The sequence below is a fragment of the Pseudopipra pipra genome, chromosome 2 (genome assembly GCF_036250125.1).
Source record: "Pseudopipra pipra isolate bDixPip1 chromosome 2, bDixPip1.hap1, whole genome shotgun sequence".
Lineage (NCBI taxonomy): Eukaryota > Metazoa > Chordata > Aves > Passeriformes > Pipridae > Pseudopipra > Pseudopipra pipra.
In genome coordinates this window covers 27971434-27986479 of record NC_087550.1, presented here as the reverse complement: position 1 = coordinate 27986479, position 15046 = coordinate 27971434, and the positions used below count along the sequence as shown (strand labels likewise).

At 45.7% G+C, this 15046-nt stretch overlaps 1 pseudogene; it reads right to left on the bottom strand.

Moving 5' to 3' along the window:
- Positions 1–7766: 7766 nt before the first annotated feature.
- On the bottom strand, positions 7767–12823 carry LOC135407242 (uncharacterized; annotated as a pseudogene).
- Positions 12824–15046: the final 2223 nt, after the last annotated feature.

The following is a 15046-nucleotide window of genomic DNA, read 5'->3' as shown; positions in this document are numbered from 1 at the left end:
GGAGAGGGTGAATGGTAACTGTCTCCTCTCTGCAGCATCTGCAGCCTATCAGAGAGGGGAGCGGGGAAGCAGGGAGCAGGCAAACTTGGTGCAAGCCCGAGCATGCCCAGCCTGTGCACTGTGTAGTGTGGATACAAAGAAACCACATAATAACAGTAAAGTCCATATGATAAAGTCCTGTCAATTGCTGTATGTTTTTCTCCACGCCTGGAACCTCTCCCATCCTGAATCTTGTTCCTTCTCAACAAATGGTCAAGGAACAGCATCGTGGATGTTGCTATATGTTTAAGTGTGAGGTTACACATTGCACCACTGTTGTCTTCAACAGGGAGATATTTATGCAGGTTGCATGGACTCCCTTGAGGCAGAGGTGGTGATCTCTAAAGAGGGTCATTATTAAAAAGCCATCAAGGATTTGCAAACTAATCTAATGGGCCGTTGAACGCCTTCTGCCTTGCTGCTGATGTAACTTACCAGGAAACAGTGACATCTGTCCCAAATAACCAGTGATACCACAGCAGCAAGAACATGTCTATGTACATGCTTCCATTCCTTCGAGTCCCAAGGAGGCCGATTTTCAATATCTTTATTCATTTTTACCTTGTAGGAGCAGAGTGGCTGCAAGGAGCCATTCTGGTGAAGCAAAAGGAAGCCCTGGGGGAAAATCAAAGCAATATGTGTTATCTCTATCTTTCAGCATGAAAGATGGGACACTACCAGGTAGAGCCACGAATATCATACTGTAGGACTGAGAAAATCCTGCTGGAAACTATGTGGAGGGAACCCAGTCTCTTTTCCTAGGAGAATGAAATCTCTCACAAAAAGCACGACTGGACGCCAGGAGACTCAAGTGGATCTTCTTCCGTTGCTGCCTTCATACTATAATGCAGTACAAAGCCTGGAGGAGAGCCTGGATAGTGGCTACTCATGTTCTACCTCAGCTGGGAAATCTGAATTAGCTTCTGAAAAATGTAGCTGACTCCCATCTGTTGTTCATATTGCAGGACAAGGGATATTGCTTCCTGGAAATGCATCAGTCAGGGTGCTGAAGAAGCCCAGTGACCCAGACCCTTTAGCCATTTTACTTTGTGTCCAAGTCAGCTGCCCTCCTTGCTACTCATGACCTGTCATCCTCCATGAGGGAATCACCGAGCATCGAGAACAGGCTTTCAAACTCTAACTTTGCTGCATATTCCTTCATGTAGGATCACTCAGCCAGGATGATAGCTCCTCGGATACTCATCTCAGTCTGGTCCTACTTCAGTGGGGCCAAGTGCGGAAATGGCAGATGAAAATTCCCGCCCACTGGCACATCTAAGCTAACACCCATCTGGAAGCTGGGTGAGCAGTTCAGGCTGGAACAGCAGTGAGCAAAGCTATAGGACTGATTTCTCTGTTTGCTTTGTCTTGAGGAGCAATTAAAATGTGGGCAATCAAGATGGAGCCTCCTTGAGTTCCCCCCACCTTACCCTGCTCTCCCTAGCTGAAGTCTTTAATTTCCTCATTCCAGCCCTAACAATATAACCATTATCACAGCCACCTGACTCCCGGGGCCTCTGTCCCCACCCCTTTCGTGATCTCTCCTACCTGTTCCTGGAAATTGGAGGCAGAAGCAGCCACCTCGGACCAGTTTTTCTTCCGGCAGCTGCTGCTCCCCAGCCAACAGAGATGACAGGGCAGGGGCTGGTCACCCTGTGAGCCCAGCACAGCGCCCGGCACAGCACAGCTTGAGGGATACAGGTGCTTGCTGCTGCCTGCCTGCAGCTTTGTAAGAGCTGACAATATGACAAACTTGCTTATGTTCAGCTTGATTTTTGACACTGCCACATGTAATCCTCCAAATGCCCCCCTCCAGTCACTCCCATCCCATTGGTTTCATGTTGTTTCTGCTTCTTGGCTCTGCTCTGGTCATGGTGATTTCTCCTCCTCTGCAATATAAGCCAAAACTTATTTCCTTTAAAGGGGATCCAAATGGAATTAAAGCCTTAAGAAGAGAAGTCAATCTATAAATGCCATTTCTTTTATGAGTAAGGCCAGATTTCATGGTCAAATGGCTTAAGGGAGCACTTCCCACTACGCCCTTCTCAAAAGGAAGAGAAGGCAGGATCACCTCCCTTTCTCATCTCCTTTTTAATTGTTCTGATGCATTCAATTCATTCATCTGCTTGAGAGGCTTTACGTCTTCCCTCACAAGATCTCAGACTAGCAATGATGGAATTGTCTGGAAATTGTCTGAAAGTCCCGGAATGGTCCATGAGGCAAAGAACCTAATTTTTTTTCAAGATGCAGCTTGATAAATTCAAGTTAAGGACTAGGTGACAGGACACCCTTTAGTGTTGTCTTGGTTTTTATAATGAAGTAATCTGAGATTTATCCTCTGTAGGACTTGGAATGTCTGGATTATTATCTTAATTTTTTTTCTTTTTTTCTTTTAATTCTTTCTTTTAAGAAGAAAAGCTTGGCCAACAAAACATGAATCTTAGTCAAGCCACATGACCGCTTCTAGTGATATTGAGAAGAGTGAGATTTCATCATTATATTTCTTTTAATCCTGTTACCTTTTCTTTTAATCCTCTATCAAGACTGCAGCTGCTTCAGGTAAATCTCACATATCAAAAAGCTTATATTCCAGGGCAAATTTTGGAGTCAGGAAGCAGTTTTCATCAAGTAAAAAACATAGGTTGTGTTTTTAGAGAAACAATCTTCCCCTGTAGCTTGAAAAACAGTCCACTTCAAGGAGTCCAAGGCCTTTTGCCTTCCAAATCCTCTGCCAGTAAAGAATCTCAAAGTATTTGCCTTCTGGTATGAGGCTGTGCATATTTATCAGCTGAGGCAATTGATCTTTTGTGCTAAGGACTTAATAAGGTCTTGATGGTATTTCATGGGAGGGCAGGTCTGTGAGGATGATTTAGGTATGTACAAAAGTAAAAAAGAAGGAGAAAACAACAATTCATAAAGAAATCAATACTAAGCAAACCTGGGACTTCAGAAGTGTTTGAAAAAGGGGGAAAAGAACATGGTCAAAAATACATTTGAAACCAGGGGAAGTAGAGGGAGATGAATGGAAAGAACAGTAGTAAAGGTACTAAAAAAAGGAGAAGGAAACCATGCCCTCCTTCTCAGTGAACTGCTGTGGTGGGAAGGCCTGCATTGCCCAGTGACACTGAAATACGTGCTGGCAAGTTACATATCTCCTAGAAAATGACACAAGCAAGACAGTTTGCAGCATAGAAGGCTGAATTTAGTCCACAAACTCTTAAAACAGTGATGTACTGCCTTTCTTGCCTTTGCAGTCATTTTTCCTTCCTTTGCTGTGCCTTTTTATATTTTCATCTTCATCCTCTGAATTTACTCTCTGTCACCCTTTGCCATCCTTACTAACTGGGCATGCTCATGAAAAATGGGGTGAACACCTTTTTTGTGGGACACATAAACCATTGTTCAGTGGGGTAAGGGAAGGTACCAAAAAATCATCTATCAAAAAAAGCTGGAGCTGTCTACAGCTGGAAAAGGATGTAAACTTTGGTATGTTGCATATAGAAAGGCAGCAAGTCAGGTCAAACAAAGCTTCAAGGAACAACTAGCAAAAGGAATCAAAGCTAACGTTAGATCTCTCTTGAGACACATCAGGCACCTGCTAGATGTTCTGAAGGGCAAAACAGTGATCAGGCTGTGTGAGGAGCTCACAGCAGAGATAGGGCCATTGCAGACACCTCTGGAGCTGCGCTGAGCGTTGAGTGACCAGATCAGCGAGATCAGCGTGGCAGAACCCATTCTTTGGCAGGGTGGGGCTTGCCAATGGACATGTCTGAAGCTGAAGCAGCTGTGGAAAAGGCTGTTAACACACTGACAAAGTGAACAGTAACAACTCGCTGAAAGCAATGGCATTTGTCCAAGAGTCTTAAAGGATCCCAGGAGTAAAATAGCTGAACTGCTCCAAGCAGCGTGTAACCCAATGTTTACATTGTATGTGACCGCCAGTGCGGTACCTGAGGAGGGGAAAGGGGTGAATGTGGTGCCACTGCAGGTGGCCAGTTTGTCCAGGGCCAGGTGATGGAAGGGTTTCTGGGACTTATTTGGGCTTCAGATGAAGATAACATGAATTAAAAGATGAGAGGTAAGTACAGCTAGAGTCTAAGAGAGTCTGGAGCAGCCTGGCACACCACTCCAGGGTCCCCAGCAGGCTGTGAAATCCATACTGTCATCTGTCAATCTGAGGGAGGTGTGTGATCTGGTCGACCTCCTGAGGATTTGGATGCATGTTTGGATGAATGTTGCCTGGTAGCACTGGAGCCAGCTGGGACCTGTGGAGTGGTTGGCTCTTGCTGCAGGACATAAGGGATGTTGTGGCCCAGGCACTTTGATCCAGCTAGTGGTGAAGGGGACAGCAGCACTGACAGAGGGGTGTGTTTGTGTCAGCACCAGAAATAAAGCTGCTGCTTGTGACCTTCTCCTTTCTCCTTTCCTGATTCAGAAGGAGCTCCCAATGCTGCAACCATTGCATCTATCTGGGGACATGGGTGGGGGTGGTCCTCATTTCTCTTCTGTCTCTCCTCACTGGGGACTGCTGGCAGCTGCTCCTGGTCCTGGAGGCTGAAATCAACCCTCTCCACTCTGGATGGACTTTTTGAACTTCTCAGAGGGGGCATCTGCCATACTTCAGCATCTGATCATCACTCATTGAAGGAGATGCACGGGAACCCACCATTCTGTGTGCTGGGAGAAGCTGAATTTTCAACTGATCTGGGAGGAGGAGCATGTTTTGGCAGTGTGTGGGAGCTGGACTCAGTGAGACACATCATGCTCTGGAGGGAAGCAGGAGTCCATGCTTTTGCCTGGGACACAAGTTAGGGGTTGTTGTAATAGAGCTAGAGGCTTTGGGAAAATAAAAGCCCAGTTATTTTTCCTTTGTCCATTTCCCTTTCCTTCGTTCTCCTTTCTTGTGGTTGGTTGTTTTCTTGGTTTTGTTTTTTGTTTGTTTGTTTGGTTTTTTTTTGGTTTTTTGTTTTGTTTGGTTGGTTGTTGGTTTGTTTGGCTTTTTTTTAGGAGAATATGGAAGGTTACAGGCACTTCATTGTCCATTGTAGCTTATCATTGCTCATGTCACGGAAGTCCAGATGAAGGACACATCAGAGAAAGTTGTCAATGCAGAAGATTGCTGTTACTAAGAAAAGCAAAAGTGCAGCAATAGTGAGGACGTGTCTTTGGTCAGCATTTCATACTCTTCACAGAGAGATGCCTCGGGGCAGTGTTCCCACAAGCAGTGCTAGGGAGGAGAAGCAGCCATTGTATAGCTGAGATTAGCTTCTCTTGGGAAGATTACCAGCTCTTGGGAAGAACTGCCTGATGTCTGTGGGCTTTCAAGGAGCTGCAGGCATGTGGGAGTCATTTTACCGCCTGTGTGATCCACCTCTGCTCACCGGGCTGACACAACCAAGGACCCTGATGGTGAGCTCTTGCAAGGAGATTGCTGTTTCAAGATTCTGATCTGGGAGAAATGTACAGCTGCAGAGCATGAATGCTGGCCCTGACACTTTGCCCCAGCCCACCCCTACCAAGTGTGTTGCAGTGATTCCTTGCAGTCCATTGAGCAAGATGGGGGAGATGTGGGAAAGGTTATTATTATGTCTATGGTCCATGTGGAAATCTGTATCTAGGCTTGAATGAGATACTGTCAGAATGATATTCTGTCATTGCCTGGTGAATGGTGGGAGAGGAGTTTTGGCTTTGAATGATTCTTGTGCATTTGGCACTTCACTACGAGTATGCAAGAGGCTGAGGGTCACAGATGAAATTTGAAGTGTCTCAGCCTGAGCATAGGACACCAAGGGGGGAACCAGCTTTCTAGAAGACAACTTTCCCCACTGTAGAGAGCTGTATCATTGTAACACTTCAGACCCCAAAAAACGGGCTCTTCCCAGTCTGATCTGTGATGAACTTGGCAGGGCTTCTGACATTTTCAAAGATGTCATAGACTCACAGAACGGTTCACGTTGGAAGGGACCTTAAAGATCATCTTGTTCCAACCCCCTGCCATGGGCAGGGACAACTTCCACTAGACCAGCTTGCTCAGAGCTGCATCCAGCCTGCCAGGCTGCATGGAATCCTTCTCACGTGTTTCGAGAGTGACATCTCCGCATGGTTTAAAAAGCAATCCTTGGTAAGCTTTGTCTCTCCTGTGGTGCCTTGCAATGGGGCCACTTACGTTGAATTGCAATGACACGTAGGGAGCAGATGCATGGCTGGAAGGGCTGGCACACTGACCTTAGGGGTTGAGAGGAGCCTCTCATGTCCTGTGTCTGCCACATTCCAGGAAAGGGCTTCAACTGAACAAGGTGCCTGTGCTGTGGTACCTGCGCTAGAGAAGCAGTGTCCATGGTTGTTTGGAAGTGCTGCAGAATGTGTGATTATGATATAGAGAGAGCCATCTGCTTTTATACAATTAACTGAGTGACTTCAACCTCCCAGGTGTGGCCAGCACCACCCAGCCAGAGGCCCTCAGTCCCACCCCCTATTATATAAGTGCATCTCTTCTGCACACACGTGGCTTTCCCTGCGCCTGCGTACTGTACTCAGGGGGGTCTTTTCCAAATGAGTCTGGGGGCGTCCTTCATCCTCCTCCTCCTCAATCTCTTCTTCAAGTGACCTTGGAGGACAATTAGCCAATCACAAAACACCAATTAAAACAGTTTACACAAGAAGCTCTCTTCGAGGACAACTTTCCCCTTTATCAGTGCTTGTTTTCCCATAACTTGGCAGGGAAAGAGCAAAACTTTCACCGGTGGTGGGGCAAAAACACAGACCAAAAGTATCAGCATAATTAACCCCTGATACAGCAGAGGCATAGCCAAACAAGGAGAACGTATGGGGAAAAGATAATCTTGAGCTTCGTTTTATTCTTTGCAAAATATCTGCTCTTTCAATATCAGCTTAGAAGTTTTGGCTTTGTCCAAATCCACAGTACAATGCATCCACACCTCTAAGTAATCTTTGTTGGCCAAAGTGCAAAGAGCTTAATCTTGTGTTTTGCAGGTTGACGAAATGTGTATAAAATGTCATGTCTTATGTCAAACAATTCTCCTAAAGAGCTATTTTAAAACGCCTACATTTAATACTTATTTGTGTTGACGCAGTGTGCCTTATAATGGGTTGGTCTGCCCAGCAGCTAATCAGATGATGACCAGCCTACTGCTTCTCAATTCACGTGGCCAGGCAGCGATGCCATGTGGCACTTGGCCACAGCACATTTGACCTTGGGAGGCAGAATGGCTGTCTCTCAGGGAAGCAGAACATCTAATATTACTTATTCGTGTCTTTCTAATGCAATCAAGTTTATATTTGATGCACTTTTAGTCTTGGTGGCATTTTCTCTACTAAGTGTTTTATATTTAAAATGTTGTTGTTAAACAACAGGTCAACTTGTCTACAGGTAAGTATTACTTTTTCTGCTTTAGGGTAGCTGCTTTACTAGTTTTTGTGGTTTAAATTCAGTTTGAGACCTTCAAGGACACACCAACTGTGGGCTCCAGTGGGGAGCATCAGAGAGTAGGGAGTCAAGTAAAATCAAGTGCCATAATGTATTTCTCTTTATGAGGAATATGGCCACTCCTAATATGCTTGTTCCATCTGTCCATTATTTTTCCTTCCTCCCATATCAGTTTATGGGCCAAAAAGGCAGACAAACCACCAGTTCTCATTTCATGTGTAACGCAGGCCTTGGAATTTGACCCAGTGTCTCTTTTAACTGATGCCATTAAAATTTAAAAAAAAATTATTATTAAAGGACAGCTTGAAAAAACTATTGTGACCCTTATTGGAAGACCTTGAAAGGTAGTCAACCCCTTTTATTGACTGATGGCTAGGACAATCATCCTCACTGTTGAGTATATTACTATAATTACTATTATTATTATTCTACTCTGAATGTGCCTAAACATGACTTGCAGCTGTTGATTCTCATTGTGCCTTTCTCTGCAGGTGACAGTGCCACCAGTACTCTGTAATTTCTGTGGTGCAATTGAGAGATGAGAGTCATGCCTCCAAGTGCCCCCTGTAAGGCATTTTTTGATCTTACTAATTGATCCTGTCCTTTCGCTCTGGACCATCTCCAAGCTTTCAACATAATAAAAAACCCTGTGGGTGGCTGCTCAGTCAGTGGGTGTTGCAGCTCCAGGCTTTGCTGGGCTTCCAATCCTGCATTGTCAGTCACAGGTGACAGTGGCTTCTCCAGTGGTTGCCAATGAAGTTCCTGCTCTTGTCAGCTTGTCCTTCCTTGCTTTCTGCATGGGAGCCAGCTGTCACATACTCACCTGTTATCTGGGTGTGTCCGAATCCAGCAGGCAGTCAAAAAAGCTTCTGTGAGTCCTGACCCAGAATAGCAGCCTCCAGGAGCAAGGGGACTGGTATTGACACCAAGGGTCTTTGGAACTCCTCTTCCTGAATCCTGGGTGGTTCCCGCCTCTCTGTGGGCTCAGCCAACCTGTTCACTGGCCTTGGAGCCCTGCAGTAGGCTTGACTTCACAGAGTGGTGTGGGAAGTGCACAGACAGAAGACAACCATTGGAACTAAAAATTGGTGATGCATCAAAAATGAAGAGGAAAAGATACGAGCAAAAACTGCTTCCACCAGCAGTTACACTTTACACTCTGCCTGTAGTTGCTCTTAGGTGTTCCCACAGGTCAGACAACTCAAATGGATTCATGGATCAACAGCATTGAGGCAGCATGGTGGTCCAGGACCTGAGGAGACTCCACTAACATTACTGAGCATCTGCTCTTGTTTGAGTACCTTCAGCTGTTCAGGTGACTTGTGCTCCTCTGAAGGATTCCCTCTTCTTTAGCTTGCCATTTGCAAATTTCATCAACAATATTTTTTACAGTTGTATTTCCTGCTGCAAATACTAAACAGCACAGTTATTGCAGAGAGGCACACACTGTCTGCAGTGATTGGTGCTTTTTTTGGACCATGTATTTTTGTCTGTTAGCTAGCAATTAATCCATATAATGCAAATTACAGTCTATTAATACACTATTCACTTCTTCCTTAGAATTTACAAATTTCTTTGTTTGTTTAATCTGCACCAGTGCTTTCATCAACTAAATGTATTATTTTGTCAAAGAATGAAGTCAGGTTTGTTTCCCAAAATGCTTTCTTTTCTTTTTTTGAATACTAAGTTGTTCATATTATTTTAATTGTTTAAACATCTGTTAGCTGACTTGTAATAACTTCATGCTCTCTTACCTATGATTATTACACAGAACCATCTAACAGTCAGGTGTCATATCACTTTCTCTCTCTGAGCAGTGGCACCACATACTCTTCCAAGACTGGGAACTTCTCTAGTATGGGAGAAGCTGGGAATCTTGGGATTTCTCCAGTATGCCAGGATTTTTAAATACCTAAATCCATTGAGCCAAGTGCCTCCTCAGCCAAATTTTCTATGATTCTGAGATGCAAATTTTCCTGGCTCCTGATCTGAAAATACTTATGCTTAATAGATGCTGTTAAAACTTTCCTTAGTTTGCAAACAGATGAGGAAGTTGTTTACTATCCTTATGTAGTAGAAATACACAAATCCTGTTCTTTCTGTATACAAACAACTACTTTCTCTGCATCGAAAAGCCTCCCTCAAAAATCTTCATTATCAACAGTTTTACCCATATCCAGCCCAGTAAGAGCCTAGGCTGTTACTAGTATTTTTAGTTTTCAAAGTGTTTGAAAAAAACTGCTTCCAAGTGCCATTAGGACTTGCAGCAATCCAGTTTTTCCAGGTTATTTTGAACACTCCTTATCACCTTGTATGCTTCATAAATTCTCATTTTTATTGTGTGCCATATACCTCCTTTCCATCCACCCCTTCCTTCTGCTTTTTTTCCCCCTGTTGATTTTATACAGGGAATTTTGAAGTGTTAACCTTCAAATTCCCTGTTAGGCAGGAAAGGTACATTTAATCATGTCTGTCTTTTTCACAGCTACAGAACCACAGATCTTCTCCATTTTGTAAACTTCTAGCAGTGAAATATCTATTAAAATTTTTATTGTAGCTTTCTCCTGGAGAGTCATATTTCCCCGATTGCTTGATTTGCCCATAACTTCCCCTACCTGAGGATTTTCCATTTTGAAATACCAATTTTGCCTACTTATATGCCCAGCTTCACACATAAAATGCTTATACACATAAATATATTACTTAAACACCTGCCTTGTAGGTATTAACCAAATGTACTTATATATAGCTACAGATACGTACCCACATACATGTTGTATATCTACTTCCAACATGTACACATGCATACATTTACCTGTATACACACATGCATATATGCAGTCATACAAACACTCACCTATATACAATTTAATTTTCTCTGAAACCAGAGAAGAGGCATTTCTAAAAATGTCAGAGCTGAGGCTGTTCATGTTGCCCTCCCTGGATGAAGTTGTGTTTCCCTGTGAGTCCACCCCGAATGGTCACTCAGATCGTCCACCAGGGGCAGCCCTACTCCTCCCATACCAACCAAGGGCTCTATTAATATTTGGACAGGGCTGGCTTTCCTGAGAAGGATGTGTCGAGGGACAGGAGACAAAGGACTGCAGGTGAGTGACACAAAGGTTTCCTTTGTTTTGAAGCCCTTAGAATTTGCTAAGATTTTGGTTTAGCTGAAAAGGAGAAAGAAAAAAACCCAACAAAGTAAGATGCAGGAAGACCAAAACAATGCAAAACATCACCTTGTGTTGCCTATCACCAGAAATGAGTCTCCAGCTCATACACTCCCTCCCTCTCCCTGCAGGATCCTAGGATATCCTGCCCTCCATCTCTCCTAAGTGGAGGTGCAGAGGAGAGGAAGATGCTCCTTTCTGCATCTCATCCACAAGGGATGTGGCTCAGCATTTTAAACTTTCACCTGTTCTTTTCCTGAGCACACTGAAGAGGACAATGATGAAGGTGATGGTAGCAATTAAACCCCCCACCTATACTTGCAATCTCCTTTGCTCTGCAGAGGAAGAGGAGGTCCAGTGATGTTGGGTTGGCTGGAGCAGCTGAACAATCAGCAAGTTGTCACAGTTAAACTTCCCTGGCAACTGCGTGCATGCTCTTGTCAGGTACACAGATGTGACGTGACACAAGTGAGCCAAAGCCACACAGACCCAGGGCCAGTTATACTGGCTGGACTGATGTGTCGTAACTTCTTAAACTGCAAGTATGGCTTGCTTTTCCCTGCTGTGTCAGGAGGAGGCACAGGAGCAATCTCCCATCAGCAAGGAGAGTGAGAACCCCAACAGCTCCAGTGGGGGAAGCATTTTTGGCTATAGTTCTCTGGTAGCATCAGGTTTGAACTGAATATTGAGTCCAGCTGAGTGCCTAACTCCTCAGGCCTGGCTGTTTTCTTGTGCCTCTCCAGTGGGGTCCAGCCCATTTGCTATAGACTTCTGTTACTCCACTTTCAGTCATAAAATCTCTTTTCCCCTGAAGGAAATGAGATATTTGCTCCCTCAAAACTTCAGGGAGTGAAATAAAAGCTGAAGAGGTGAAAGGGAAAGGGGAAGAGGAGGACAGAGAGAATGGGTATGAGAGGACACCGGAAAGAAAGCGTGGGGAACCAGGGAGATGCGGTGTGATTCAGAGGTTTTGATCCCTGTGGTGTGTAGATGAGATGTGAGGAGGTCTAGGCAGGATGAAGAACTTGCCCCTTTTCCCCTGACACCTACCTGGTGCCTTAAGATGAGCACTCACAGAGATGGGCTCTGCCAGGGCCAAGTGTGAAACAAGGCAGCTGTAGGTGGCTGGTGTCTGTACTGGGGCTGGGCTGATGCTAAGGTAGGAGGTGACGCTGTAGGTGCCATCTCAGCTTTGCCAGTGGCTGGCAAAACATGCATTTGAGAGATGAATTTTTGCATTGTTGCAGGTCAGAATAGTCATTACACATCTCTCAAATGACAGCACTGCTGGAATGACATGAACGCTTGGAGGCTCTGGAGGAGATAAGCAGATCTATTGATAGCTGAGTACAAAAGTCTGTCCACAAGGGAAAGAAGGTGAGCTGCCTCTGACAGTTGAATGTTGGGAGCGATGGGATAGGGTGCAGGGCAAAATTTCAGTGCCTGGGGACATGGGACTCCTGTTGCCCCCGGGCACTTCCATTCCTCCCTGGCCATATGCAGCTGGATGATGTGCTGGGCCTGGTGCAGCAGGGTGGTCACCAAACTGCTGTACATCCCTCATCTCCCATGCTCACTTCTTGTAGTCTAAGTGATACCCCAACCACATGGATTTTTGGCCACCTGATAGCCAGCAATGTTCCCTCCTTACTCATAGGAATCCTCTTCTTGTCCCAACTGCCACAGTGGGGTCCTCTGAGCAGCAGGGTGATGCTGATCCCACTGGAGAGCCACAGAGTGACCGCGAACCAGGAGGTACAGCAGGGCGCCTCACTAGCTCCCTGGAAGCTGAGTGTGGGGATCTCAGAGTTCACCTCCCCCCATCACAGTCCACGTGCATCAGGGACTCCGTATGTGGAATGGATACTGGCAATGGATCCTCCTCACCCTGCACTACTCTCCTCTGGAAGCAACATTCACCTTTAGGAAGGGGTTGTGGGTGCAGGAGAAGCCCTGGCCTGGCTGGCGGGGCTGGCAGCAGTTTCACTTTCACTCTGGCAAAGCTGAAGGGAAAAAAACCCCAACACTTAAACCTGTTCACTCTTTCTGTACCAAGCAGGGGATCCTGGAGGCATAAGGGAAGTGGGGCACAACCAGCTGGGGTCGAGGAGTGCCCCTCCCCAGCCCGTGACTGGGCAGTTTTTGCTGGGTCCTTCTTTAAGTCAATATTTTATCAGCCTTTCCCACCACACTTCTGCATGTGAGGTCATCTCCTCTGGCCCCACTGAGCAGCCTCTGGAAGCAGTCACCTTTCTGCCTACTTGCTTTTTAGAATACTTTGTGAAAGACTTGGAAGTTGAAGCTGGTTTGTTTCTTTCCCCCCATAGCTCCTCCACCCCCAAAAACCTTCTTTAGCTGGAAAGAACTCTGCAGTGGAATGAGCCAGCTCCCCTTCAGCCCAGCAGGTGTGTAGTGATGCCACCAGTTGCCAATTCAGCCCTGGCTTTGCAGGAAAAAACATCATGGGGAAAGCCTACCTGCAAGAAAGGGAATGGATGAGCTCTGATGGTATTTTAGCTACTGCCTTTTCCCTGTCTTTCAAACACATGGAGAGAAGATGGCTGCTTCTCTGCTGATCTGTTTCCTCTCCTCACAGTAACACAACTCACCCTTGCTGTGGCTAGTTAAAATCGTGCATACACACCCGCAGGAAACCACGATAACGCCCAGCCACAGCTCTCCCAGTACAACCTCCTGACATCCAGCTTGTGCTGGCCAGACACGGATTTTTGATACAGACTTACCCTTTGCATCCCAGTCCCATTCTCACTCACCATGTCAGTCCTTCTTGGAAAAGCCTCACAAGGAATATTAATTCTTCCTGCAGAAGTTATGCTCAGGAGTCCTGAGCTGTCAGAAGTGGCCAGCTGCTCTGACGAGCTCTCCCACTGCCACTCCAGGGTAAGATCACACACCTAAGAGCACACCCTGTGAGCCCTTGCCTTCCCCTTCAGTCTGAGTCTGATGATCTCTGTTCCCCTGGACCTTCATGTGGCATTATCCATGCTCTCAGAAGGCACCCACATACTCATGTCAGCCAATGAAGCAGAGCTCAAGCATCTGTGCAACTCCTTCACCCCAGGCAAATGCATCAGCTGTGTCTGCAACGGGAAGGCTCCTTTCTCTCGTTTGTTTATCTACCTGCTCCAGTAGAGCCCAAACTGCATTTCAGCAGCAGGTTTGCCCATTAGCTGTGTGTGCTGAGGGCTGGGGCAGGTCTGCAGCCCGTGCTGCGGCTGTGAAACGAGTTGTGGTTTGCTGCCTGCAGAGAGGCTCTGACACAGCAGTTGTGATGGACTTTGTTTTGCAGGGCTGTAAGCCACTCTTGGCAGTTCTCTGTAATCAAATCGTGCCACATGCCTACTAAAGCTGGGACTCTCTTGCAGTCTCCAGAGCTGCAATCCATTGTATGCTGGGTCAGTCTGGCTATAAGGAACAGCTCTGGTGAAAAGTTGTGCAGCTTACCAAGCTAGTTAGTAACTATAGCTTTACCATATAGGTGTCATGTTCAAGAGAGCCATTCAATGGTGCTATAGCTGCTGGGAGAGGGCTGTGCATCTGTTTTCCTACTCAGGGAGATGAAAACCAGTTAAATGACTATGTGATGACAGATAAGGAGGCATCAATGAGCAGAGGCCTAGACAACAAGGGGAAAGAATATACCCATTGTGATGAGAAAAGCAGCAGCAGACAATACTGGCAGCCAAAGGACAATCTAGTTCAGCAGGTGAGGCCAGAGTGGCAGATGCCTGTATACTACAGGGAATCTCAGGTGATGCTGTGGAATCAGAGAAGTGATGGTGGGAGCAGACCTCCAGAGATCTCTGATTCAGCCTCTGGCTCAATCAGGTCACCATGATTTTGTCCAACCAAGTCTGAAAACCCTCCAAGGGTGGAGATATTACCACCTTTCTGAGGACCTGTTCCAGTGCTGCTTTTCTACTCTTCTGGTAAAAAAGTAATTCCTAAAGTTCAACCTGAACCTACCAGACCTTAACTTGTTGCCATTGCCCGCCCCTTGTTATATCACCTGCTACTACTGAGAAAACTCTGGCTCCATTGTCTTTGTAACTACCTTCCAGATACTAGCAGGAAGTAATATGCAGTGTAAATTAGCTATCATGCAAGTACAAGGAATATGGTGAATAACAGTCATCACTGGTATTAAAAATTCTGCTGTTCCGGAGTGGTAGAAAGGAAAACAAAAATAGTGCATTAGTCTCACATGAATGATATTACAGCCTGCCTAGATAAAACTCAGAAAGTTAAAAGAGCTTTTCTCTGGTGCAGCTCAGTGTCAGCCATGAACTGCTCAAGTTCATACCTGGGTATGTACGGAGAGAGCTAATATTAAAGGAGATAAACCCCAGTAAGAACTGTGCTGCCATGG